We start from the raw sequence: 26,744 nt of genomic DNA, 5'->3' as shown, positions 1-26,744 counted from the left end.
GTGAGCGAGCCGAGGGGAATTCAATCTCCCTCGCAGGCACGAGCGGACAGGCAGGCGGATAGAACAGCGGCATCCCAGAATAACCCCGGAGGTATCCATGAATGAAATGACAGGATTACACAAGCATTCGAAATCCCACTGAGATCCCAGATAATGCTGTTTACCGCCGCGTGTCGCACCCGTGACGAGGGGAGGAGTCAAACTGTTTGGCTAATGAAAATATGGAAGAGCTTTTCAGAGTCGCCGAGCAGAAAATTCAAACCTGCAGGTCAAAAATGTTGGCGCAAGAGAGTCCGGTGCTTCGGTTATTTCCTCTGGAAATGTGCTAAATGAGGGCGGCTTCATGATAGCTTTACAAACACCAATAATCTGGAGTCAACGGAACCCATCGCTGACAGTAATTTGTGCTCATGCAAGACTCTAGTGCTGAGAATAAGACATCGTCAGGCCATAATTACTGAAAAATGCCAGTAACAGAAACCGTTCATTTAATATGAACACACGCAAAACAAAAACATATGTGAGACAGCGGAGCCAAGATACATCTGCGGAGAAGACAAAATGTGCGTGGGTGTGTTTCTATCAGTTTGCCAACAGACTGAAGCCACTGTTTATATTTCTACTTTTACCATGTTATTACTTTCTGTTGGTGTTTCGGACATGGTATCATGGAAAAACACTTGCACTTAGAAAAAAGTACCATTGTACATTTTTCACATTGTAAAATGTGTTGTCCTTCCATGAAAGACTCAAAAAGATGTCAGTTTGTTGACAAATAGATGTTAATAACCACATTAGCACAATGCTAATCTGTGGAATCTATGCCCGACTATCACATCCTGAGGGCAAGAACTGGGATCTCATCAAACAGAACAGGAAGCTGAGAAAATGTCTTTATGTCAGCTGTGATTTTTCAGAAAATAAAAAACAAATCTTTAAGTCTTTTCCTAGATGTTAACAAAAAGTTAAAACATGAAATATATGTTAAACTATCGCTTCCTGCCAACCAATAGGAAGTCATCAAATGAAGAAGTAGAGCGACAAATTGAGGTAAATTCTTGGTGTCACTGATGGCTTCCGTTTTGCCACCTTTCAGGAAATAACAGCTTCGATTTCTCAACATTTTAGCATTAAACATGACCTTTTACATCCATTTGCCAAAAACTGGAGTCATACAAGTATTTATTTGAAGGGTATAGTGTAGGGCAAATCTCCCCTGACTTCAGGAATGCCACTCAACTTCCTGTTGAGCATGATGATTTCCGATTGGACCCCTGTCAGGAAGTGATAGTTTAGCATTTTCTTTCTGACTGAAATGAATGTATTTACATTCTCCCTGGTAACGCTATATATTTGTCCTAAACGCTCTATTGCCAGAGGGATGATTTCTGTACAATAAACCTCAATGGTTCTGAACCACTCAGACATAGAGGTAATAACAGCCTCTCATAACAGCCCATGGAATGCAGCAACTGGAGAAATGCAGTCATGTAAGCGCCCAGACAGTGTCTGCAGAGAACAGACTTCTCACTCGGACTGAACCAGAAGCCACAGCAAAAACAGAACCTGGTCCTGATCCAGAGGGACTTTCTACTCTCTCCAGCTGCAGATGTTTCCCATCACAAACTCTGGCTGAGAGGGAGGAAAACAAACAGCAGAATGTGACTGAAGCCTAGAACACACTAGGACAAGACCCTTTCATGACGTTAAATCAATATGATCAACATACATAATACATAATCTTGATTTTAAGATTGCGATTTCTTGGCGCGATTGTTATTCTAAATAAAAATGGAAAAGTCCAAATTATTTTATCAATATGCCTCTGAAACAACTTTGTTGCCCTTGTTTTTTTAACCTCTCTCCAAATATTTAGTCTTTTCTGGTAATAAATAAATACACCTATTATTCATAAATAAATAAATACATTTTTATTACAATTAATTTAAATGAATATATTATCTTAAAAAATTGCAATAAAACAAATGACCAAACAATGAAATCTCATTGAATAATATTTATATAATAAATTAAATTCCTATTTGAGAAATAGATAATAAATACATATTTATTCAAAACATTTAAATAAATATATTATTCAAAATAAATAAATTCACAAATTCAAAAATTAAATATTTATAATAAATATTTTAAAATAAATACATACTGTACATAAAGTTACAATCCATTTAAATCGCAAATAATAAAATATACTCTACATTATTCTATGATATATATATAAATTTCATAATCATTTTTTTTTATTTTTGAGGAATACTGCAGCTTATTAATAGTAATAGCACAAATATTGATTATTAGCTCTATTACTTATAATATTATAATTAAATTGTTAATTATTATTAAATTATATACAATTTTGTCTAAAAAACCCATTAAGCTTAAATACAGCTTTTTAAATACTGGTATTATTGAATTATTAATGTGTTTCAGTTTAATTGAGTGCAAGAGCCAGCAAAAGCAATTTTTATATCAAAAGAGGGAAAAATAAGCAACCACAATTAAACATACGATAATGATAATAACAAATACTTTTTAAAAAATCTGGATTTTTATCTAATAACCAATATGGTACCAATATATTGTGCATCCCACTCAGTCTCTGATCAGCCATGGAGAGCATACAAACCTTAAATGTGCAGAAATATACAGAGGAAATTAGTAAATTCCAGCTAGAGAGTATGTCTCCCTTGACTTTGACATGAAAGTTCTGTGCCGCAGCTCTAGGCCGTCAACAGATGATTTTAGAACAGCTCAGCAATGTCCTTTTGTTTCAGCGGTATAAAAACACAAACCTTTCCATTTTCATGTCCCTGAATATTGCTGATCTGAGAGGAAGCCATTTACAGCTACAGGATCTGGATTATGTAAAGGATATAGAGCGGTGAAAAAAATCCTCTCAGCTTCCACTGGAAGACTGTCACTTCACAAGCACAAAAAACACACAGAGCAGGAGATTAACCGTCAGCAGAAGAGCCGTTTTCAAGCTCTGGCCTCAAAACTCAATGTCCAGAGCTTTACTTTAGTAGAAAAGCTTGTCCTTGTCTTAAAACGCTTTAATACCGTACTTACTTCAGATTCAGACAAATTCAAAGGACCAGCATTAAAGCCCGACCGATATTTGTTTTTTGAGGGCTGATGGTGATACTGTTATAAGGAAGTAAAGAAAATGCAGATAACGATATATTGGATGCTATTCTTTGTGCATATTATAGTACAGTACTGGTCAAAAGTTTGGACACTTTCCCATTTGTATGTCCAAACTTTTCACTGGTACTACTGTATATGAAAAATGCAATACTGTATATACATAAACAGAATATATATATATATATATACAGTACAGACCAAAAGTTTGGACAGACCTTCTCATTCTCAAGAGTTTTCTTTATTTTCATGACTATGAAAATTGTAGATTCACACTGAAGGCATCAAAACTATGAATGAACACATGTGGAATTATATATGGAATTATATGCATAACAAAAAAGTGTGAAACAACTGAAAATATGTCATATTCTAGGTTCTTCAAAGTAGCCACCTTTTGCTTTGATTACTGCTTTGCACACTCTTGGCATTCTCTTGATGAGCTTCAAGAGGTAGTCACCTGAAATGGTCTTCCAACAGTCTTGAAGGAGTTCCCCGAGAGATGCTTAGCACTTGTTGGCCCTTTTGCCTTCTGTCTGCGGTCCAGCTCACCCCTAAACCATCTCGATTGGGTTCAGGTCCGGTGACTGTGGAGGCCAGGTCATCTGGCGCAGCACCCCATCACTCTCCTTCTTGCTCAAATAGCCCTTGATGCCTTCAGTGTGAATCTACAATTTTCATAGTCATGAAAATAAAGAAAACTCTTTGAATGAGAAGGTGTGTCCAAACTTTTGGTCTGTACTATATATATATATGTATATATACACACACACACACACACACACACACACACACACACACACAAACACTTATAATGAAGTGACAAAGATATGGAGCCAGGGAATTTAAATCTCAACCAAATTCGGGGGGATCCCTTTCAGCCCCCTCTCGAACCGCATGTAACTCCCAGACTCCGGGGACTATCGAAGCGGGGGTGGTCTCATTTGAAAGGGGTCCTCGAGATGTACAGTCAATTCAGTGTTCGAGAGTTCTCCTCGAGTTGAAGGGATCCCCTCAATTTGGTGCATTTCCACCAAGCCGTTATGGAGATAAGGCCGTTCAAATTTTTTATGGTATTTCATTCACTTAAGATTTAAACCATTTCATCCAGATCGCCAGTAGCAAACAACGCTACAACTGCTGGACAAATGACATAATTACACCATTTACAAGCATTTTATCTGCGTTTTATGTTCTGTAAAAAAAATAAAAAATAATTCATATTGGTGACATATTTATGGCATACACGCCGATATCAATATATCTGCGACAGGCTTATATCGGCCGATAAAATCGGCAAAACAATATATCGGTCTGGCTCTAGTAAACAGCATAAGCCACACAGTTTGTTAATTAAGATGCCGTATTGATTTTGATGAGGCTGTACAGTCGGTTCAATAGGTTTTCTTAGGTCACAACTATTTTTCACAACCAGTGTCTTCAGGAGCTTCACAACAGAAAAAAAAAAATCAACAGAATAAGCTTTTTTCAGAAGCCACAAACAAAGTATTAAACTTTAGCATTTAATATATTAGCATTTAGCAATGTACACTTGATTGAAACATAAGCATATACAAACTAAATATTTACATAAGCCTTTAAGCAGGAGTAATGGCTGAATTAATTGGCAGATCTAAAACAACGCGTCACCCTGTTTGTTAATGCCACAGAATGCAATTTATCCAAAGAAACAAAGAAACATTGATTAAAATGAATATACAGTTTTTATACATCAGTTTTTCCAGTTCCTAAATATTTAAATAGATTTAAATAAACTATTTAGACATTTTTCCATACATACAGTATGTAGCTATAATAATTAGATTATTTATGCACCATTTTTTTTTAAAGAAAATTTAATTTATTACCCTTTTAAAAAATCATGGAGGAATAAATGAGTTAAAATGATTTTACTTCGGTTTACTGCATTGGTATATATTAATTACTTCTGATATTTATTTTTTAAATTAAAAAAAGAAATTCAGGCATACAGGAAACTGAATTTATTACCATTTATAGTTTTAACAAAAGGTATAAATAAAAATAACAAACATAACTTTCAAATTTATTCTATTAGTATGCATTACTTGTTCCTGATAGTTCTTAAAAAGAATAACAATTTTAACAAATGTCAGTTTTTCCAGTTTATTCTATTTAATTGTCCCTGATACAGCCCTGAATATTTATTATTTAAATATTTCAATAAACTATTTAGACATATAATCTATATATATATATATATCAATAATAATTTGATTATATGCATCATTTTTTCAATGGAAGTTGAATTTATTACCATTAACACTTGTCTGTATTATTATTTATTGCTTCTGATTTATGTTTGATACAGTTCAATATACAGTTATTCATATTTCCATATTTTTCGAATGAAATTTCAATTTATTACCATTTACAGAGTCATAAAGCAATGGTAACAAGATAAACTGATATGTATTTATCCCACACTGCTTCTGTTTACGAAGGCTTCTTATTTAATCAATAAAGGTAAAATGTAATATTTTATGACTTACTAGCTAAATTCTGCCTTACAAACTAACAGAGCAACCAAATTAGATACAAACCCGTAGCGGCTAAAACCTTACTGCGATCTTTACAACCAGATTTAAATAAAACCTTATACATATCAAAGCCAGAATATTATAGATGCTCAAATATGGGCTTTTTTTTATGGACCACCTGGAAACGGCCCCACAACACACTTCCAGTTGTGTTGGTGTTTTTTTGCCCATGTAAACCCCACTTATTTTATCTTCAGAGAAAGGAAAAAATTGTGTTGTTGTTCTCGTTGAGTGTTCTTGCAAAACTGTGGACATTAAAGTGTCAGTCTCATAATCAAATTCAAGCATATCGAATCTCTCCCCCAATTAAATTTTCCTTGAGCTGCAACAGAATCATTCTGAGAAGTGCTAAAAGCTCAGGTAAGGTCTGGATGTGAGCCCTACCATCTGCTTCATCAGAATCGCAGAGCACACCACCAAAACTTTGACACTCATGATGTTAATTCAGAAGTGACAGTTTGACTGTTGCTCGTGCTTGCTAGGTATTACACAGTTATATCGCTTTGCTCTCAAACTGACAAATCTGTCCTCGCTGAAGCATCCTTCCGGCTAGCGGCAAGGCGCTTAGCATACACGGCAGCTTGGAGGAGGAGCCGGTCGCCCACTGGTCGGATCCGGTCCTGCCGCGCCCTGGCACAGCCACTCGTGGCCCATCCTGCCATAACAGCTTGGATAGTCGCAGGGGGTGATGGGATACTGGAGGGCCTGGACTTCGTGTCGGGACTGGGGGGGGGGGGGGGGCGGAGTTGTTTTCATAGCATCCGTCCTGCAGAGCACACAGTTGTAGACGAAAAACTGCAACAGCTCATGACGACCCTCGGACTGTAGAGCTAGAAGGTGTTTTCTTACAAAACTGAACCATGGTAACCTTAGATTCGGTTAAAGCGCCATACTTAATATAGTTATTACTCTTAGCAATTATACTTGTGATTGACAATAAAACAGGCAAGAAATCCCACACTCAAGGGTAAGAACAGTAAGAAACCACCTAGCAACCACTTGGCAACAGTGCAGTAATGTGCTAAAAACCACATAAAAACACATAAAAGCAATTCGAGTTTAACAACATGGCAGCAACTAAAACAGACACGATGTGAATACAATCATGGTAACATAAATAGAAATACAGGGAAAAGCTGGAACTACACTAAAATATATTCTTTGACTCCAAAGCTAAACTAAACTGAAATAAAAAAATCTGAAGTCAGAAAAAAATATATAGAATTGAGGGGGGGGGGGATTCTAAAATAAGATAAAAATAAATATAAAATAAAATTAACAACTGAAAACTGAAAAAACTGACTAAATTAAAATACTAAGCTAAAATAATAAGCCTTACAATACTAAAACTTCTAAATATATATATATATATATATATATATATATAACAATTTATTACAATAAAATAGAGATAACTTAACTACAGTTAGCTAAACCCGTCACCAAAATTGCATATAAAATTTGAGCTAACAGAAATAAAAATAAAAATGCTTGGAGTAACTGTGGGATTTAACATGAAAATATGGTTACCATGGTATATCGTTTTTAAAAAAATTTAATAACTACAGCAATCATGAGTGCAATTAATATTCATACACAGCTAGCAGAAAATCTGTTAAATGAGGTGAGGCCAGCTGACACAGTCACTGATCAGGGGTCATAGCATGATAGAAATTGGTTCATAATGCAAGAAAATTGGATTAATTGCATTCAAAAGGTTTCGTGTCACAATAACCTTCATGGATACATTTGACAGCACATATTACCCATAAACGAAACCATTTTCACTCAGGTAACCTGAACAAACTTCAGAGTTGGTCTCTGGGCTGCAACTACAAACCATGTTTTTCATGAACAATATCAGGCGTTGGGACATTATTCATTTTTATAACCACCGACAATGATTTGGTTCCCTTTCTTGCACTCAAATGAAGTGATAAAAACCGCTCTATTAGGCCCTGAATAAATGAGGAATGGTAATATTCATTCTGGTTTTGCTTGGGGCTGAATCGTCATTCACCAATTACCCGAACAGCAGGACGAGGAGCCCGCTGGGAACGGGGGTTCACCTGTCATGAAAAAGGAAAAAACCTGTGAACGGTTTTCTGTAGGTACGAGAGCTGCGACTGACAGCAGGAGGAAACCAGGACTGCATCAAGCTCTGTGCAAAAATAATGGAGGAACAAAGACATGGGGTGGGGTACATGCTTTTAAATCTATGAAGCAGGTTTCACATGCTTGTGAAATTAAATGCTTCTGCATCTGAAGCGAAGCTTACCGCATCATAATTTTATGCTACAGAACAGTACGTCTACAAAACAAGAGTTTATTTAAGCCTGTTACTGTTATAATGCATTTAAACAGATTTACATGTCCTAAATGGGCACAAAACAACATTTCGATTGACAAGTAGGTCATCTGTCCACATTATAATACAAAAATATTGCAAAATGCAACAAAGTATATTGTTTAATATACAGTATGTGGAGTGGAACTCTGGACCAATGAGATTCTGCTGTGGGCGGGGCTACACAGTGAGGCAGCCTATAGAAATAGAACCCAACTGGTCACTAAAACATCCTCTTGTGGATTCATGTGACAAAAATTCAGGTTAGAATGAAAGAGATGGCATTTAAAATTGCTCCGTCACAGTGCTGGACTGGTACTAAAGGAAAAATGGGATCCTCTCAAAGAGCTTATGTCAGGGAGACAAGTTTGGATCGGTTCAAGAATGCCAGAGAGACGCCAGAAAACTTTTGCAACAGTTTAAATCGGCAAACAAAAGCGAAAAGAGATGGTTGGCATTACATTATCATAACCAGTTGCAGCGTGGCAAATTTTCTGAGCCAAGTGTTTTCTATCTACATTGAAAATGAAAAATCTGAGACAAGCAACAAAATCACAAATTATCAGAAAATATTTGATGTTTTATTTAAGTTTAATCAAATAAATTAATTATGTTCCAAACCATAAAATGTCATGTTGTACTTCACTACAGTGTACTAAAGTATAACAAATAGAGTACAATGCAAATATTACATGAAACAATTATTTCAATTATTTGCCAAGGCAATATATTTTTTATATATATATATTTTAGATTAGGTGGAAGTACTACAATTACAATGTTTAAGCTTTAGTAATTTTGTTATATACTTTTGCTAATTTTATTGCTTTGTCATTTTAATTATTATTTTAGAATTTTAATATTATTTATATAGCATATATTTTAAAATTTTTATTAACTTTTATATTTACCGTTTTAATTTTAATTCATTTAATTTCATTAATTTTGCTAAAGTAATACTGCTTCAGTATTTGGGAAAAAAAACTCAGATCAACATTAACCCTTGTCTGTTTTTCACTTTGTGCCTATTAAGACTTAAATCACTGGAAGTCGACAAATCGAAGTCAATAAATGTCATTTGTAACACATTTTGCAGAATATTTACTATAAAAAAAACATGTAGGGCAGAACCTAAGAGTGGGAAAATGCATTAAGACAGTAAACAGGGTCAATTTTGATTTGATTTGTTGACATTTTAAACCCTTAAATATGAAAAATATGAGATGGTCTAAAAGGGGAAAATACTGGGTACCTTTTCTATTTCACATCCACCGTGTCATTGCTTACATGTTGGACCGCACAGCTAGAGGTTTTTGAGATTCATACCCAGTGTTTTTGGGGCCGGCGTCAAAGCTGCACAGTGATTTTTCTAGGCCGTAGGGAAAAATAAAAGAATATAAAACTAAGAGATTGAGTGAGAGATGTGCTGTTTCCCTCAGGATGTGACAGCCAAACAATAGCAGCAAGAAATGCCTTAACGAGGAGAGAGAGAGAAACGGTGAGAAAGAGAGTCACGGAAAGAGCGACTCGGCTAATTACAGTGCACCTCATTTCTCTGACCCCCTCTCAATTTGTGTCTCTCTCACTCTCCCCGTGTTGGAGAAATGCAGCCAGAGGAGACTTTACACTGGCAGCACTACAACAAGTCTGTGGAAATCACTCAAGCACAGTAACAGAAAGAAGCTAACTAAAATTAGCACCAATACTTATCCAACTACATTTTTTCAGTAGCTTAGATCTTTTCACAATAAATGTCGCCTTTCAAGCAGGTCACTTTTTCCCATGAGTACTAGCACCTAAAAACCGTATTCCACAATTTTTTGATGCTATATATAATTCCCACAACTTTACATCAATGCAAACTGATGCCGTAATCAAATGCAATGGGAAAACTGATTCATTTTAGTGAATCTGTTCATTTAGATGGTTCACTAAAACCTAATCATAGTCTGTATAATTTATACGATTTTTTTTAAAGTCTCAATTTATCAAGAATTGTGCCGCTCTATTTTGCACACAAACAGCTCTTAATTGAGTCAAGTTTGTATGTAGCCTGAATGTTTTGCAAAAAGAGACAGAATAAATATGTTTGATATCTAATTGTTTGATTAATTTATTAACCACATTGAAATCAAAACTGGGAATCGATAAGAATCGGAATTGATAAGCAAAATCGGAATTAATAAAATTCTAATGATACCCAACCCTATTTAGAAGAATTGAAATATAGCAGATGATAGCAGAGATCATTTTAAGGTGCTTTTACTTCAATCCCTATTTATTAAAGATGCTTAAAAAGCAGCCAGCATAGTCATTAAAATTTCTTTCAAAGTATTTTTATGTTCCACTGCAGAAAAAAATAAAATCACATGGGTTTTTACCAACACCTATTCAACATTTTTGGGAGAACTACTTCTTTAACTAGCTTGTAGCTTGGCAAGCTCCAGTTTCAAACTAGCTTCCCAACATTGCCAAATCCCACACACCCCTGAATGTGTGTGTTTGGAAGACAAATGGAAAAGCTAGGTGGAAAACAACTCAGAGAGAGAAACGCTGCTAAACATCAAAACAGTAAAACACATAAATGAAGCCAAAGTTGGGGTCGGTTTCAGCAGCCTATATTTTCCTCACATATCAGCAAGTTTGCCAACTGAGAGCATAAAATTAGCATTTCAATACCTCCAAGAGATATTCATTACAAAAGGCTGAAACCTACTATCACTTCTCATTTTTATAACCCTCTCTTTCATTCTTCTGCGCTCTGTCTCTTTGATAAGCGCGTGGAAAAGAGGGGGCGTGTGGAAGAGCAGAGCTGGAAGGGAAATGTTTAGGAGAACAAGCGGCACTTTGTTGAAGGGGTTCTGCAGTTTTGCTGACTCACGTAACGATATCAGCTGACTATCAAACACAAATTGGCTGGAAAATATCATTACAATGAAACTACTTTAAAAATGAAAATCTAAAGCGGACTGATTCAATGAGTTTATGTCATTGAGAACTTTGAGCTGAGAGTGATTTCTTGATAGCAATTCGACGGCTGAATATCAACAGACTATTCGGATTTAACTTTTTGCCTGCGAAATGAAACCGTAATGTCTGAAATGTGAGTGCCGGAAGGCTGGGATACAAAACACGACTTGCAAAACTTTTAAAACACTAGAAAACATGCACTTCCGACTTTATAAAATAGTTGCAGGGGAATAACTTGCCATCATACCCTAAACAACTGAGGATCATACACTACCAGACTTTAAAGTTGTTCTGATCACAACAAACTCTTAAGAAACACGTGCCTTGTTGCTAGGAGACACGTGACAAACAAAAACCATGTGTTCTAAAATCTGCTCAGAATATCAGTGTTATATATAATATCAGATATCCTCCAACAAGATGGAATCAAAGTCTGAAGCTAAAAAAATCTGAGTTTGTTACCATCATAAACTACATGATTCTCTATGAAATCTGTCAAATCAAATCTGCAGACTGGCTCTGATTTTCGCACAATTAGCAAGACTGTAAATTGGGAGGACAAATCAGGGCAAACTCATGTGGTGTATCCCAGTCTATAATTGTTAGATGTTCCTACTCTGACTGTATAAGGCAGCAAATCAATGTCTGCATTTCCACTGGACGCAAGTGAAAAAATTAAAAAATACAAACAAAGCTTGCTTTCAGACTTGGTTCCTGCAAATATGCATCATCAACGTGAGTATGCCTCGGCAGCTGTTCGCAACATGAACTACATAATGATTTAGTTTAAAAGCTGACATTTGCACTGTTTTATTCATGTGTTTGCAGAGTCGGATATATCACAAAAAATGTACACATAGGCTACACAGAGAGAGAAAGAATGGCACTTTTGGCGATGAATTGCAAGAGACGTGAAAAGAGTGAAGGCAAATATATTCAGATGAGAACTAGGCTACTCTTTAATATGACTAGGAGCACGGATGCATATTTTAATAATTAAATTATGACATTTAAGATTGATTGCGTTCATATCAATCTTTTCATGCAGAACCAAATGAACCGAACTCTGACAAATGGACTCTTTGGTCTGCGTCAAAATCTCTAGTACGTAAGCACTGTAAATAAAGTTTACAGTGTTTGACTCTAGTTGTCTTATTTTGAATCGCCGCTTTCTGGTGAATATTATGAAAGAGTCTGAGCAGATTCAGGGGTGATTCAGGGCAGAGCAGAGCAGATTCAGGGGTGCAGGAGTGCGTTTGCCATTTAATAGCTTGTATTTGTGTGTGTTTCTCTTCTGAGGTGAAACACAGTAGAGACTGGCGCTTCTTTCACACACAGTGCTGGCAGCTCCACCAATTAGCTGCTCTCTACCCTCACACACACACACAAAGTCCTGACCCTGGCTTCATTAGAGCAGAGGGTCATTGTGACGAGACCCCTCACACACACACTTTTCAGTGGCAGGTCTGACGTTTTGGCGGGAGGTGAACAGCCACACACACACACACACACACTTTACGCAACAGGTGCAGTGGACCACAGCCATACAACCAATACACAGATGGAATGAGAAATGAGGAGAATGAGAAGAGTTGGGATGAGAAAACAAGACCCCAGAAACAAAGACAAGAGAGGAGAAGAGTGAAAGAATGTTGAGAAGAGAAAAAGAGAGAAAACTAGAGATTGATGAGGGGGTTGATGAGTCAAAAGATGAGAAAATGAGAAGAGGGAGGAGCTTAGATGAGATGACCAAACAACTGAGAAGAGAAGAGGTAAGACTAGACCAGAAAAGGGATTAGAAATCAAGAGATGAGACGAGATGACATGATGAAAGGAGATAAGATAAATGAATGAGAAGTGAATGAGACTCCCGAATAACAGAATGAGATGACTGGATTGAGAAAAGACGAGCCGAGATCAGACGAGATGAGAACATGAGAAGCTAATCAGGGTGAGGACCAAAGAGATGGGATGAGAAGAGAATGAGAGATGCAACTCGTCCTCTGGCAGGAGCGTTAGTGCTGGACCGAGTGTGTGTGTGTGTGTGAGAGAGAGAGAGAGAGAGAGAGAGAGAGAGAGAGAGAGAGAGAGAATGGAGGAGGTTTATTATGGAAGGCTTAATTAGTCCCAGCATTAGAGTATTCACATACCAGAAATAGACAAAAACATCTGATTAGCATTCACAATTTTCTTTTGAAGATTTCTGAGAGCGTGTGACGCTGTCTGGAGATTTGTGATCACGTGCTGTGTGTGTGTGTGTGTGTGTTCGTCACACGGCTGGTGTTTGTAACCAAATCTCTGTTCTGTTCCAGTGAGGGTTGAGATGAGAGCTCATCTCCCATTACACTTTCATTCCGCGATCAATCCCTACAGCTGGAAACAATCACGCACACACACACTCGCAGCACATCTGAGCTGTTCTTAGTGCATTTGAGTGTTAGTAATTGAACAATGATGTGTGAGAGCGTGTGTGTGACTGACCAGCGATCACATGCGCCCTCAAACAAGACCTACACGACCACCGCTGACATTCATCTGAAGACAGAAGATTAGAGAAGAGAAAAAAAGGCCAAAAAAGATGAGACTGGAGAAGAAGACCGAAAACCAGAGCTGTGACAAAATGAAGACATGAGAAAAGCAACAAGATGAGAAAACAAGAGAAAAAAATGAGAGATAAGAAAGGGAGAAGAGAACATGAGATGTTAAAACAATGAGGAGAATAATGAGAGTGACGAGAAAATAAAGAAATGAAATGAGAAAAAACATGAGGCCAGAAGACCACAAAGTAGAAAATGATGAGTGAAAACGAGAAAACAATAAGATGAGACAAGAGAAAAAAAACAAGATAAGATGAGACGTGAAAACAGGAACAAACATTGAGAGTTGAGTCGACTGAGAATCGAGTTCTCAGTAAGGTGAGATGAGAAAAACAGAAAAGACAAGATGATGACAAACTGGCAAAACAAGAGAGCAGAGCATCTTTTCACAGAGATGAAATTATATGAGACTGGGAAAAGAAGAGATGAGACCTTAAAGAAGAAGAAATGAGACTAGAAAGACAAGCTGTGTCAAAACGAGCAGAGACGAGCAAGATATTAGAAAAGTGTCAAGGCAAGAAAATAAAAGATGAGAAGAACAGACAAGATAAATGAGTAAAATGAGAGAAGTAGGAAAAGAGATAAGATGAAATGAGACAATGAAAAAAACGAAGGAATGAGACAAATGAGAAACAAGGAGCAAAAAGAAACAGTTCTTGAGAAAAAGATGAGACGAGAATAGAAAAGATGAGAAAAACAGAGACAAAACAAGATGAGATGTGAAAACCAAAAGACAGAGAGATGAGAGGAACAATACGCATGAGACAAGAAACTTACAGAGATGAAGCAGCAAAAAGACGACAACAAAAGACATTATGAGAAAAAAATGATAATGTGATAAGAAATGTAAGAAGTGAAGAGAGACAAGAAGAAATAGATTTAAAAAATGATAATGAGACCCAAGGCGAGAAATTATAAGCATTGTGACACACGATAAGAAAAGAAGAGAGCATAATAAGAGACAACAAGAGCAGAAGTGAGATGATAAACAATGTGAAGATAACAAGACGAGATTGGACAACAAGCCAGAGGTAAGGAGACGAGCAACGTAACATAAGAGACGAACGTGAGATGCGATATGACAAAAGTATAGCAGATGATGAGAGACCAGATGGGATGAGAATGAGAGATGAGACGAGACAAGAGCGACCGAAGGAGCCAAAGCGGAGCAGATGGAGAGAAGTAAAGTAGAAATGGAGAACGGCAGCTCGGTCTCACTCATCTGCTGCTAGTGGTTTATTGATCGCAGACAGCGAGTCTCAAAGTAATTTATCACCAGCTCCTCAAGCCCCCGTATGTGTGTGTGAGGGAGATAACTCCTGCGATAGCGGCCATAGCATCCATTATTCCTCACAATGGGCTGTGCCTGGACTTGCCCGACAGCTTGACACACACACACACACACACACACTCGCTCCCCCCGACACAACGACAAACGGCCTCTTTCTGAAAATAATAAATAAATAACAGCACGTATTGTTTCCCAGGCTTGGCCGAACAGCGAGAGCGAAGCTGCTCCACTGCTGATAGCGAAGCAGAAGCCTGAAATACGGCCAGAACGCTGGAAAGTGCTGAGGCTGTGTGTGTTTTTTTTACACGCTCAGGTTATAGTACATCATATTAAGCCAAGCTTGCTGAGACAAAGAAGGATTAAAGTTACAAAGGAAACATGTCAAAATGCACTTGATTTGCTTTCTTAATACACGTACCTGGTCTTAATGTGAATGATTCATTGGTGCACATTCTTCCAAAGAATCTAGATGTCTTCGTAATCTTTCATTACAATCTAACAACTTGCTCCGCCTCTGAAAAGACTTTAACAGGCATAATGTCAGTGCTTTAAATGGGCCAGTACGCACCGGTACGCAGTACCAACACTTCAATACCTTAGTCTTTAGTTTACTGCCTCTTTTTTGTGCACACCAGCATTTCTCACATGTTGCTGGTACTGAGTCAAAGCATCAGTGTCTGGGTGTTTTATAATGTATGCCAGCTGAAGGTGTTTTAGATTATGCGCAGGTCAGTGGTTTAGTTATTCTGAATGGATTCGTATAGTAGCGTACAGTCAGGTTACATCAAAGGAATAAATTAATTTGTACAATATCTTCAGATAAATTGAAATAATATTTCAGATATTACTGTTTTTTACTGTATTTTTTTTTATCAAATAAATGCAGCCTTAATGAGCATACGAGACTTTGTTCAAAAACTTCTGGCTTAAATCTAGTATGTATAAGCCACTTTCCAAAGCCAAAACAATTCACTTGGAAATTCATCACAATCAAGACGTAAACACATTTAATGAAGCATGTGTGGCATGTTCCAGGTTAAACCATAATACCCAGTAAAAAAAAAATCATTAACTAAACCAAGACCCACCCACATAAGATTTGATTGGCTCTTGGATTTCAAGGTTTTGAGATTAATGGTTACGATTATTTCCCCACATGTGCCAGCTTGATTAATGTCAATGGGTAAAAAAGTCATTTCAGAGGCTGATATGGTCATTTCTAGTTTAGAAATCAGAGAACCTGATAAATAAATGTACAACAAGACCAAAGACATGAACAAAAAAGAAAGCAAATAGGGTCCTCTTAAGGAAGAAACCTGATTTCAGTCACTTTAGAAAGGCAGTTTAGCATGCTGTCATCCTCCACTAGGCTGACTAATCAAACCCACAGCTCAATGCTGAGAGAGCCAGTAAGGATGATTGAATGAGAGGAGGGGAAACGATAAACATTTGAAGCAATCAGACACATTCTCATTTTCCTTCCAGCAGCTCTTCCCGCTGGAAACCAGAAGCCTGATGTGTGTCAGGATGAATAAAGGACATGCTGGAACCTAACCAAGTGCTGCATAGCCATTTCAACTAGAAACACTGGACGGCCACCAAGCCATGGCTCATCTGCCTATAAGATGAAGAGCACATCTGAAAACAACCATATTCCTACCTTACAGACTGCCGCCCCAGAGGAAGATGAGTGGGAAAATCTAGAAAAAAAAAATGTCTTAATCAGTATTTGTCTTGCTTTCCAGTACAAATGTCTAAACATCAGGATAAATTTACTTTAGAAGCAAGACTGCATTGGATATTAAGATTTAATTCAAGATATACTCTCTTAAAAATAGTTTAGTTTGTCTTACCCCAATGGCAAACTCATTTTAAGCATAAACCTGCTTGCAAAAATTGGATCGTTCAACTGATAATGAATATTTGGACATTATTTATTCACCATAATATTTTTTAGTGAACTGCCCCTTCAATATCTTCCGCAATTTTGCTTCTCAAGTAAATTTATCTTGCCAAACAATGAGATAAATGAAGGAAAGAGAGAGATATGTGAAAACAGATAAATACAGGGTAAAACGAATCAAGAAAAAAAGTTCTCTCACGCCATATGCGCCATTGATTTCCTATTCTCTCGGAAACATTTAATGAGCTTAAGCAGAGAAGGAGAGATTGAGGGAGAGAGAAAGAGACAAGGAAGAAAACAGATAACACAGAAATTTTCCTGAGAGAGCAAATCATTCAGGAAGACAAGAAGGTGCTAAGCAGAGGAACAGGTGTTGGATGTGATGATTCCCACACTGGTATCGAAGCCAAAACCAGCGGGAGTCCGTCAATAAGGAGCAAAGCTAGACCACATCTGTCTGCAAGTCATTCCCAGAGGGTCAACAAATCTCGCAACAATGGAGAATGAATAGAGCTAGAGGAATATGACTCTTTAAATATTTAGGTGAGGGATTTGCTAAGAATTAATTGCACCTGCTAACAACATCAACACACAATCTGTTGTTTTTGCACCCAGTACACTAAAAGAAATTTCACTAATCAGTTACGGCACAAACACATAAAAAAAGTGAAAAATGCAACTTGAAAGATGCAATTCCACCCTTTCCAGGCCAGTATCTGGTTAAACTAGAATAAACAGGTTAAACTTCTTGAACTAAACTTTTTAGTGAACTGACCCTTTGTCTCACTCAGTGTAAGCATGGTTTTAGATTTCAATGTTTCCATAAAACAAAAACAACGCAGAAAATCATTACAAGTCCGCTGATGCCCTAATCGAGGACCCGCCAAGAGCTTGTTTTAGCAGTGAAAACGATTTAAAATGTTGAAGAGCCATTAGAGAGGCAGATTGTGAGTAATGTGAGATTCAAGCATTCACCCAAACGCCGCCCCATTAGCTCCAGCAGTGCAACAATATGAAATCTGCGGTACATGCAGCCATTATGGTGTCCCTCAGGGCTCGGTATTGGGCCCAGTGCTGGATTTCAGTGATGTGCAGTACTGCTTCATCCTTTGATTTGCAGCCCCAGTGAAACCGCAGCCATGTCGCACTAAACGTTATCAATCAGCTAACAGCAGCCTGTTTAAAATCACTCAAGGCTCAAATGGTATTAAAAGCTGCCAATGCAAATGGTAAACAAATACAGTTTCAACTTATCCCTTATCTACAAGCGTCAAGCTGTCTAAAGCAGATTCAACCAGGGGTGGGCAGTGTGAACAATTTTAGTGTACAAGTAATTATATACTACATAATCAATTTGCTCACTACAATTCAAAAGTTTGTTTATATAAATTTTTCTTTTTATTAAGTAAAGATGTGACAGTAAATACATTAATACTTCTACGTAAGATTTATATTTAAAATAAATGCTGTTCTTCAGAAATTTCTATTAATTAAATACTCCTGAAAAAAATTAATTGCACATAAATATGAAGCAGCACAACTGTTTTCAACATTGTAGGAAATCAGCATATTAGAATGATTTCTGTGACACTGAAGACTGGAGTAATTATGCTGAAAAATTCTGTTTTACAACACAGGAATAAATTACATTTTCAAATATATTAAAAGAGAAGGCAGTTATTTATTATTGTAATAATATTACACATAATATTTGTTTTATTTGTATTTTGGATCAGATAAATGCATCTTTGGTGAGCATTAAAATCTTACTGACCCCAAGCTTTTGAAAGGTTGTTGATGGAATGTGGAACAAAAGTAAAGAAAAAGACCTAATCAGTATTTCTTGTATTAAGAGAATACATATTGAACTATTCAATGATTTTCTTATGCCATCATAATTTTTCTTCTTGTATTTAGCATACACTTCACTACATATTTATTAGATTTATTCATTCAAATTGAATGAGAAAAATACAATAGAATTCCATATAATTTCTTCAAAAACAAATTATCTTCCAAGGATGATTAAATATATATATATATATATATATATATATATATATATTTTTTTTTTTTTTTAATCAAAAATACAGAAGACAAAAATACTAATTGAGAAAATGAGGATGAGATTACACTGCAAAAATTGCACTTCTCACATAAATGTGAAAAATGATGCAAGGGAGATAAAGAGGAGTCTTTAATGATGTGATGAAGAGAATTATACAAAGGGAAAAAAACGTGATACAGTCTGCAGGCAAACATCCGGATCGAGTGGGAATCCACAGGAGACTCCACTCCAAAGAAAGTCAAGTGAGAGAGAGAAATTACAAGGTGAGTGTAGAAGTGAGAAAGGCGAGTGAAAGAGGGATCAAACCTTACTACTCACTGGAGTGTCGAGTGAATTCGCGGATTCACAGTTTGGGGTCTGTGAATGCAAGCCTGAGAATATTTAATGAGTGAGCGAACGAGCCTGAAACGAGACGAGAACATGAGCCGGAGAGACATCGTTTTCATAAGCCACATGATTTCTCCTCTCGATCCTGAATGAAATTTCCTGAGTATATTTGTAGCTGAGAGCTGCTGCCCTCAGAGCGAATCGGAGAGGATTTCTAAAGCCGAACAAGCAAGGGGGTAGCAAAGGGCATCCGACCGAGAGAGAGCATTTGAAGGCATATGAAAGCTTTGCGGCCAAGTGACTTTTCCGCACAGACACAACAATAGACTGAAGCTTCATGTAAATGCATGATCCCACGATGGGGAAAATGCTCTCCCTGCTGCAAGAGTTTCCTGTAGTTTACCAACCTACACTCAACCCACCTGAATATTAACCTGGTGTTTGGATTCGCTACAATCACAGAACTCATTCTTCCATCAATATCCTTTCAAGCTGTAGATGTCAGGAGCTTTTGTTCGATAAATACTTCTATTGGCCAGTCAGTATATGCCGCTTTCACCATAAATCAGTGCAGGCTTAGTGTGAAGACATAGACTTGTGCTTGTTCAACAGACACTTCAATGGCCCATGAAGGATAATTCAGGAGAGCTGCTGGGACACCTGCTTACACTATGCTGACATGAACAAACAAAAATCAAAGTGTTCTTCACAGCTGGAGAGGGTATGAGGAGGAAACAGACCATTCAATGAAAAATGAATAAGAGAAACGTTCAACACGGTGGCTATAGGAAAGAAGGAGAGACAATTTACTTATCAGACATTGAGTTTATTAGCCACAAGTCAACAACAAGATGTTGTTTTGAATGGAACAGAATACTACCATACTACAAATGAATACTGTGTTGTGTTCACTGTATACAGCTCAAGTATTAAGAATTATGCCATAGGTGTGCGTGCATGAAGTATTATTATTATACAAGTATTAAGTGAAATAGTAGGTATGTAGCAACAGTATGCTGTTGTAGTCACATGACTTCATATATAGCGCAGTGGTATACTGTATGCACATTTGAGCAAATTTCTGTATAATAAATACATATATTTATAAACTTCTACACACATTATACATTACAATTATTTATATATGCACAAATAAAATTCATTAATAATGAATATAATAATAATGTGCATACAAGTCTATATTAGTTTATATAATATATGATGTATAATGTACATGGGTGTAAATGCATACATTTATTAGTTATATATTAATTATATTTGACACTGTGCTTTGTGGTATATTGAACATTTCGGCACATATTTTGCATACACAAAACATGCAAACTGTGCACATATTATGTCACTGTAAATACAGTATGATGTATGCCAAAATCAATAGTTCAATATATAAATATTATACTATTTTACTATAATATTTAACAGTAGAAAGTATAGCAAAATTATATTGACTATAAAATAGTACAATTATAAGAAGAAGAAGAAGAAGAAGAAGTAGTACCAAGACACTCACCAACTTGGATGACATAACTGCCTCTCTGTCAATGTAGTCACACAAACACGATCAGCTCAGGGAAACAAACCTCCAAGCCGAGTCAATATATCGGCATCCAAAGAGCTCAATAATGGTTTTGAGGGTTTCTACCACTCATTAGCACTGCACTAGTGGTGGAATGTGAAGATAAGCGCTGGATCGGTGGACTGTGACACCGCGCTCCTTATCTGACGGACCCATCGAATGACTATCCATACAGGGCACAGAAAAATCCACAAACCAACACCTGTTCGATCAGCCAACAGCACGCGACAACCTGATGACCTGCAGGACGGCAAGTTAGACAGCCTATAAATACACGAAGCAAAGCACGAGACATGGACGAGCACACAGAGAGACCTCTGAAAGCAGTTCAATGCCTTGTGACCGAGGCATTATGCTCTGTTGTGAGAAGCACACAACCCTTCTGCTGAGAAACGCAAGTCGGTCGCACACAAGTGAAAATGTTACATCAAAGAACGGTGTGTATCCACTTCCTATGTCAAACGCTCCATTACAGCTGCTTCTAGTTCAGTTTTTTTTAGTTTAGTTCCAGCTCTGTATAAACACTCTCTCATTTTCAATTTGAACCTCTAGACCTTGATTAGGACAGGTGTTTGATTAGAGGTGGAACTAAACTCGGCAGGATTCTAGTGCTGTGGCCCAATTTGCATAATATTTGCCTTAAAGTATAATACAATAATAGTTCAGAACAGTATTCTATTCTTACTATTTGTGCAGTATATAGTACATATATTTTACATTTATCCATTAAGCAGACACTTTTATTCAAAGCGACTTACAGTGCCTTCAGGCTATAATTGTTTTTTACCAGTATGTGTGTTCCCTGGGAATTGAACCCACAACCTTTTTCACTGCAAACACAATGCTCTACCACTGAAATTATGCTAATTAGCTTTGCTAAATGTTGAGACTAAAAAGGTTGCACTTCAACATGTATTTTTCATGTACTAACCTAAATGCTAAATATAAGTATTACATTGGATTTTATGGTAATGAATTTAGCTCATGCTAACCTTGCAGAAATAACAAACGATAATGTTCTTTTGTTAACGTTTACATGAAAACAGAGTATATGCAGTAAGGTTGTTTAATGCTAGGGTTCAAATGCAAATGGAAACAATTTCCAATAATTTTGTTTAGTTGAATGCTAACATTCACATGCAAACAGAAACAATGTGATAAGGTCATTTAGGTTATGCTATACTTGCATGCATGGAAACAATATGCAATAAAATCAAATCAAATATAACTGCTAAAATGTAAATAGAAAATTTGTAATAAGGTCGCTCTGTTAATGCTATAATTCATATGCAAACAGAAACAGTACAATAATGTCATCTAGCTAATGCTAACATTAGGGCTGGATGATTATGGCCTAAAATCAAAACCTCGATTAATTGAACATTTTACCTCGATTACGATTAATGAACGATTATTTTGTTTCTGTTTAGTTTTTTTGCCTCATAGTTCACGGACAAGGTTTGTACTGTAAATATGATTGACTATTAAAGGTGAGATATTTTTTCCTATTGAAAGAGCGATCTGACATCATAGCTCACTATCAGCAGTTATTTTATCTATGTTCGTAACAATTCTTACAGATTATTGCTCAGTGTAAGAGATAAATAAAGATCAGATAAAGATAAATTAGCACAGTACCAGTACGAGTGATTGCATGTGTGAATTAGTCATACCGTCTCTATATTATTGTGAAGCTGTGGGTTGTAAATAGCCTAGTTCCTTCAAAAGTAGAAAAATATGCTATAATAAGTTTTGAGATTCTGAGCTACTTTAGTGATAAATCACAGGACAGCGCTTACAACTAGTTTCATGCCTTACTATGAGCGGACGATCTTCACAGCTAATGTTACTGTTTATATGAGTGTTCGTGCCACAATGCAGCGAACATGCGAGCTCGATATAATAATACACATCCAATCATCTAATCGCTTGAATGTCCAAACCATAAAACAAATACAACTGACAGTTTAGTAAAGATGCAAGCCTCACTGCTCGCGTGCCATCACCATGTGTTGAAGCGGCGTTCACCTCTGGGTTTTGCTTTTATGCCACTAACTGGACAGAGCCATATGGCTACACACGCGGTAGTATGCTTTTAAGGGGAAGTATTAACAGGATTAAAAAAAAAAACGAAAAAACCGACATGGGAAAATTACGTCACTTAGAGGTTCTGAATTTCGGTTTCGATTACTTTTCGATTAATCGTCCAGCCCTAGCTAACGTTCACATGTAAACAAAAACAATATGTGATAAAGCCCTAACTTTTAAAAGTTAAGAATTTCAGTAATGCTAATGTTTGCATGCAAATTGAAACAATATGCAGTATGTTTGTTTAGTAAATGCTAACGTTACCATGCAAAACAATGCGTTAAGTTTGTCTAGCTAAAGCTACCGTTCAAATGCAAACAGAAACAATGTGATAAAGCCATTTAGTTAATGCTCACGCTTAAATGTAAACAAACAATTTGGTTTTGTTCATTCTAACGTTCGCATGCAAATGTAAAAATATGCGATAAAGCAGTTTAGCTAATTCTGTTTATATGTAAACAAACAATTTTTAATGAGTTTGTTTCAATAATGCTAATGTTTACATGCAACTAGAAACTATATGAAATATGTTCATTTAGTAAAAGCTAACATTCATTTGCAAATGGAGACAATGTGATAAGATTGTCTAGCTACATGCAAACATAAATAATATATACGATAATGTAATTTAGCTAATGCGAATGTTGGTGTGCAAATAGAAACGATGATATAAAATGGTCTGTGACACTGTCTCCCAATACTGGTGTACAGTCTTAAACAGATTCAAAATGTACGTTTAGTGCAAGTATGCAAATTGAGACTGAGCTGTTGATTAGCTAGTTCAAGTGTGTTTGATTAGCCAGATCTGAACTCTGCAGGAAGGTAGATCTCCAGGAGCAAGTCTGCTGTACAGCATTGTTCAAAAATAGACCATGATTACTGCAAATGGTGAAGCAGATTTGCTGTAGGCTACAGTGTTCGTTTGAAATAAACATCAGCTTGGAGGAATCCGCACAGGCCTGTCGCATGAAAGATGCGGTTTCAAAACGACTGCAGCAACAAATGCATGAACACTTATGGCACAAATGACTCTGGGTTGTTTTGAATAAATCAGGCTATTGATTTATTGACTTATGATAGTTTTAAAAGGATTGCATGGCTGATGTATTAAAACGTGTAAATATCCATTACGCGTAATGGATCACATGCCATTTGGATGAAAATAAAGAGGCTGAGTGTTTACAGACACACTTAAACCCAAACATCCTGTACTTTTATGCCTCCCGGCAAGGAACACCTTCAGACCCTCACGGCGATGGAGTCTGGCCCCCAAAAACTCGCCCGGTGTCCTGTGAGAGCCCACAGCCGGCCAATAATGAGAGAGAGAGAGAAAGAGAGCATGTCAAGAAGTGGATTCTTTCTGCTGAGTGCCATCTGGAAAAGGCGAGCTTGATAAACAAGAACGCTACTCGCATCCCCTCTTCACACACACGCACGCACACACACACAAAGCCTTTTGGATTGTCAGGGATTCTGGCTTATCAATTTCCAGTCAGATACAAACCCAAAGATGAGAAAATGCACAATAGCAAGAGTGGATGAGCGAGAAATAAATGAGAAATACAGGTTTTTGCAACAATGGCACGACCTAAAGTGCTGATGGCTTTGGGGGGGGGGTTCTTTACAAAGGCTTTTTTGGATTTTAATCTGGTCAAACTTCAGCCCACAACCCACATGGAAAATGATGAGATCCAACTTAGTCACAGACAAAAGAGGCTGTAAAAATAAGACTTAGATGGCATGGTGCAAATCACGCAGCAGAAAGTATCACATTGATGAAGAGGGTTGTTGTGAACCTGAAAATGCCTTCAGGTGTAAGTGTGAAGCGGACAGGAAGCCAAGTTGAAACTAACATTTAAGGCCACTTAAAATTAAACACTACAATAGATGCTTTTAACTGGACCAACAGAAGTAGATGGCAATACATAAAACATAATAAATATTAAATAAATAAATATTTGTATTTATTATATAATTGTGTACAAGATGATACTGCCGTATGTTTTAAAAATTAAATACATATTCATAGATTTTTGTTTAGCATAATTTCTCTTCCTAACCAACTTCCTCAGAAATTATATGAAATATAAAAAATACAATAATTTACTAATTAAATAATTATATTTTGGAAATCTTAAAACTATTTCTTCTACTTATAAAAAATTAAAATAAAATAATTTAATTATAAAATAATAAAATAATCAAAAAAATAAGAACCATTTTAAAATAATAAAATGTATATAATAAAATTAAATAATATATTTGATGTTGGGAATCAGTATACTACAAAACTATTAAAAACTACTAAACTACTAATGCTAATAAAAATAAGAAAAATTTGATACATGTAAAATAAAAAAACGATTAAAAATGTAAAAACATAATAAAAATAATAAATATTAAATAATTCTGAAGTTGAAAATCAGTACACTACAAAACTACAATTGCTACTATTCCAAAAATAATAAATAAAAACAAGAAAAAAAATAATTTAAAATAAGATTTTATAGATAGATAGATAGATAAATAGCTTCCCACTTGATCCTACAAACTCAGCTCTTCCTATACCTTCAAAACCGATCTAATGGTGTAAGAAAAGAGATGACACGCCTCCCTCCAAACACACACACACGACCACATTCTGTATCACCAGTTGACCTGTACTTTTCAAGCGTTGAGGGCTCAGGTGGCAGGTGAGATCTGGAGGCGTTTGACAAATAAAGGCTGTCAGATAATGGCCAGCATCTCCCAGTAGAGGACGTGAATAGTGAGGAATCGGGCAGCTGTCGATTTACACTGAATCACAGCTGAAGAATTCACCTGATTACTGACCTGCGTGTTCAGCCAGAGCTCTGAGGATGCGTGATGACGCCAGATACGCCGCAGATTCCCTGATCAAAAGCCAGAGACAGCGAAGGCCAGCGATACGGAGATGCAACTTTGTTTGCATATCTTTAATTGAGAAGATCAAAAACGGATGATAACGTGAAATCACAGCGCTTGAGGACACGTCTGTTGTCTACCAACGGCGATTCCATCAATCTCCAAGCAACTAAAAACTAATTACAGTTCAACACACACAATGGCTGGATTCATATCCAATGGAAACATAACTGTAAAAGAAACCTACAATTAAATAAAAGCTTAGAAATAACATATTAAAATTAAATAATACAATGTGAAATTAATAATAAACAATACTACGTAAATAAATAAGTAAATGCTGTATAGCTTCAGAATGTTGTATTAAGATTTTTAGGTAAATATAACCATTTATTACTGTATGTAGGTATAAATAAAAATAATATCAATAAATAACATCCTTCTGTTTATTTAGAAGAAAATGTGAAATTTTGTTTGTAAAAAGCATTTTTTGTTACAATTTTAATGTTTTACTTATAGCATAATAATAATAATAATAATAATAATAATAATAATGCTTTTAAGCATTTTCTGAATACAAAAATACTGAGATGAATTAACTCAATTACTTTGTTGCTGACTCAAATGATTCACGAACCCGCTACGAACTCCCGAACTGATTCAAATGATTCGCGATCCCGCTCCGAACTCCTGAACTGACCCAACTGATTCGCGAACCCGCTCCGAACTCTCGAACTGATTCAAATGATCCGCGAAGCCACTCCGAACTCCCGAACTGACTCAAATGATTCGCAATCCCGCTCCGAACTCCCGAACTGACTCAAATGATTTGCGATCCAGCTCCGAACTCCCAAAGTGACTCAAATGATTTGCGATCCCCAAAGTGACTCAAATGATTCGCGATCCCGCTCCGAGCTCCCGAACTGACT

General features: G+C 36.5%; 1 protein-coding gene across 5 annotated transcripts in view; it reads right to left on the bottom strand.

Annotated features, from left to right (window-relative positions):
• LOC132133779 (plexin-B2-like) overlaps positions 1–26,744 on the bottom strand; it is a 157,279-nt gene that overhangs the window by 108,928 nt on the left and 21,607 nt on the right. For 3 of the 5 annotated variants that reach the window (XM_059546744.1, XM_059546748.1, XM_059546747.1), the window contains one exon: positions 16,610–16,649. The exons of the other annotated variants lie outside the window; for them this stretch is intronic. The gene's annotated coding sequence lies outside the window, so the exon portion shown is untranslated. The remainder of the gene's footprint in view (positions 1–16,609; positions 16,650–26,744) is intronic. 5 annotated transcript variants of the gene reach the window in all.

The sequence above is a fragment of the Carassius carassius genome, chromosome 50, assembly GCF_963082965.1.
Source record: "Carassius carassius chromosome 50, fCarCar2.1, whole genome shotgun sequence".
In the NCBI taxonomy this organism is placed as follows: Eukaryota; Metazoa; Chordata; class Actinopteri; order Cypriniformes; family Cyprinidae; genus Carassius; species Carassius carassius.
Note: the sequence above shows the minus strand (reverse complement) of the source record. Positions and strands in the feature narration are given on the sequence as shown.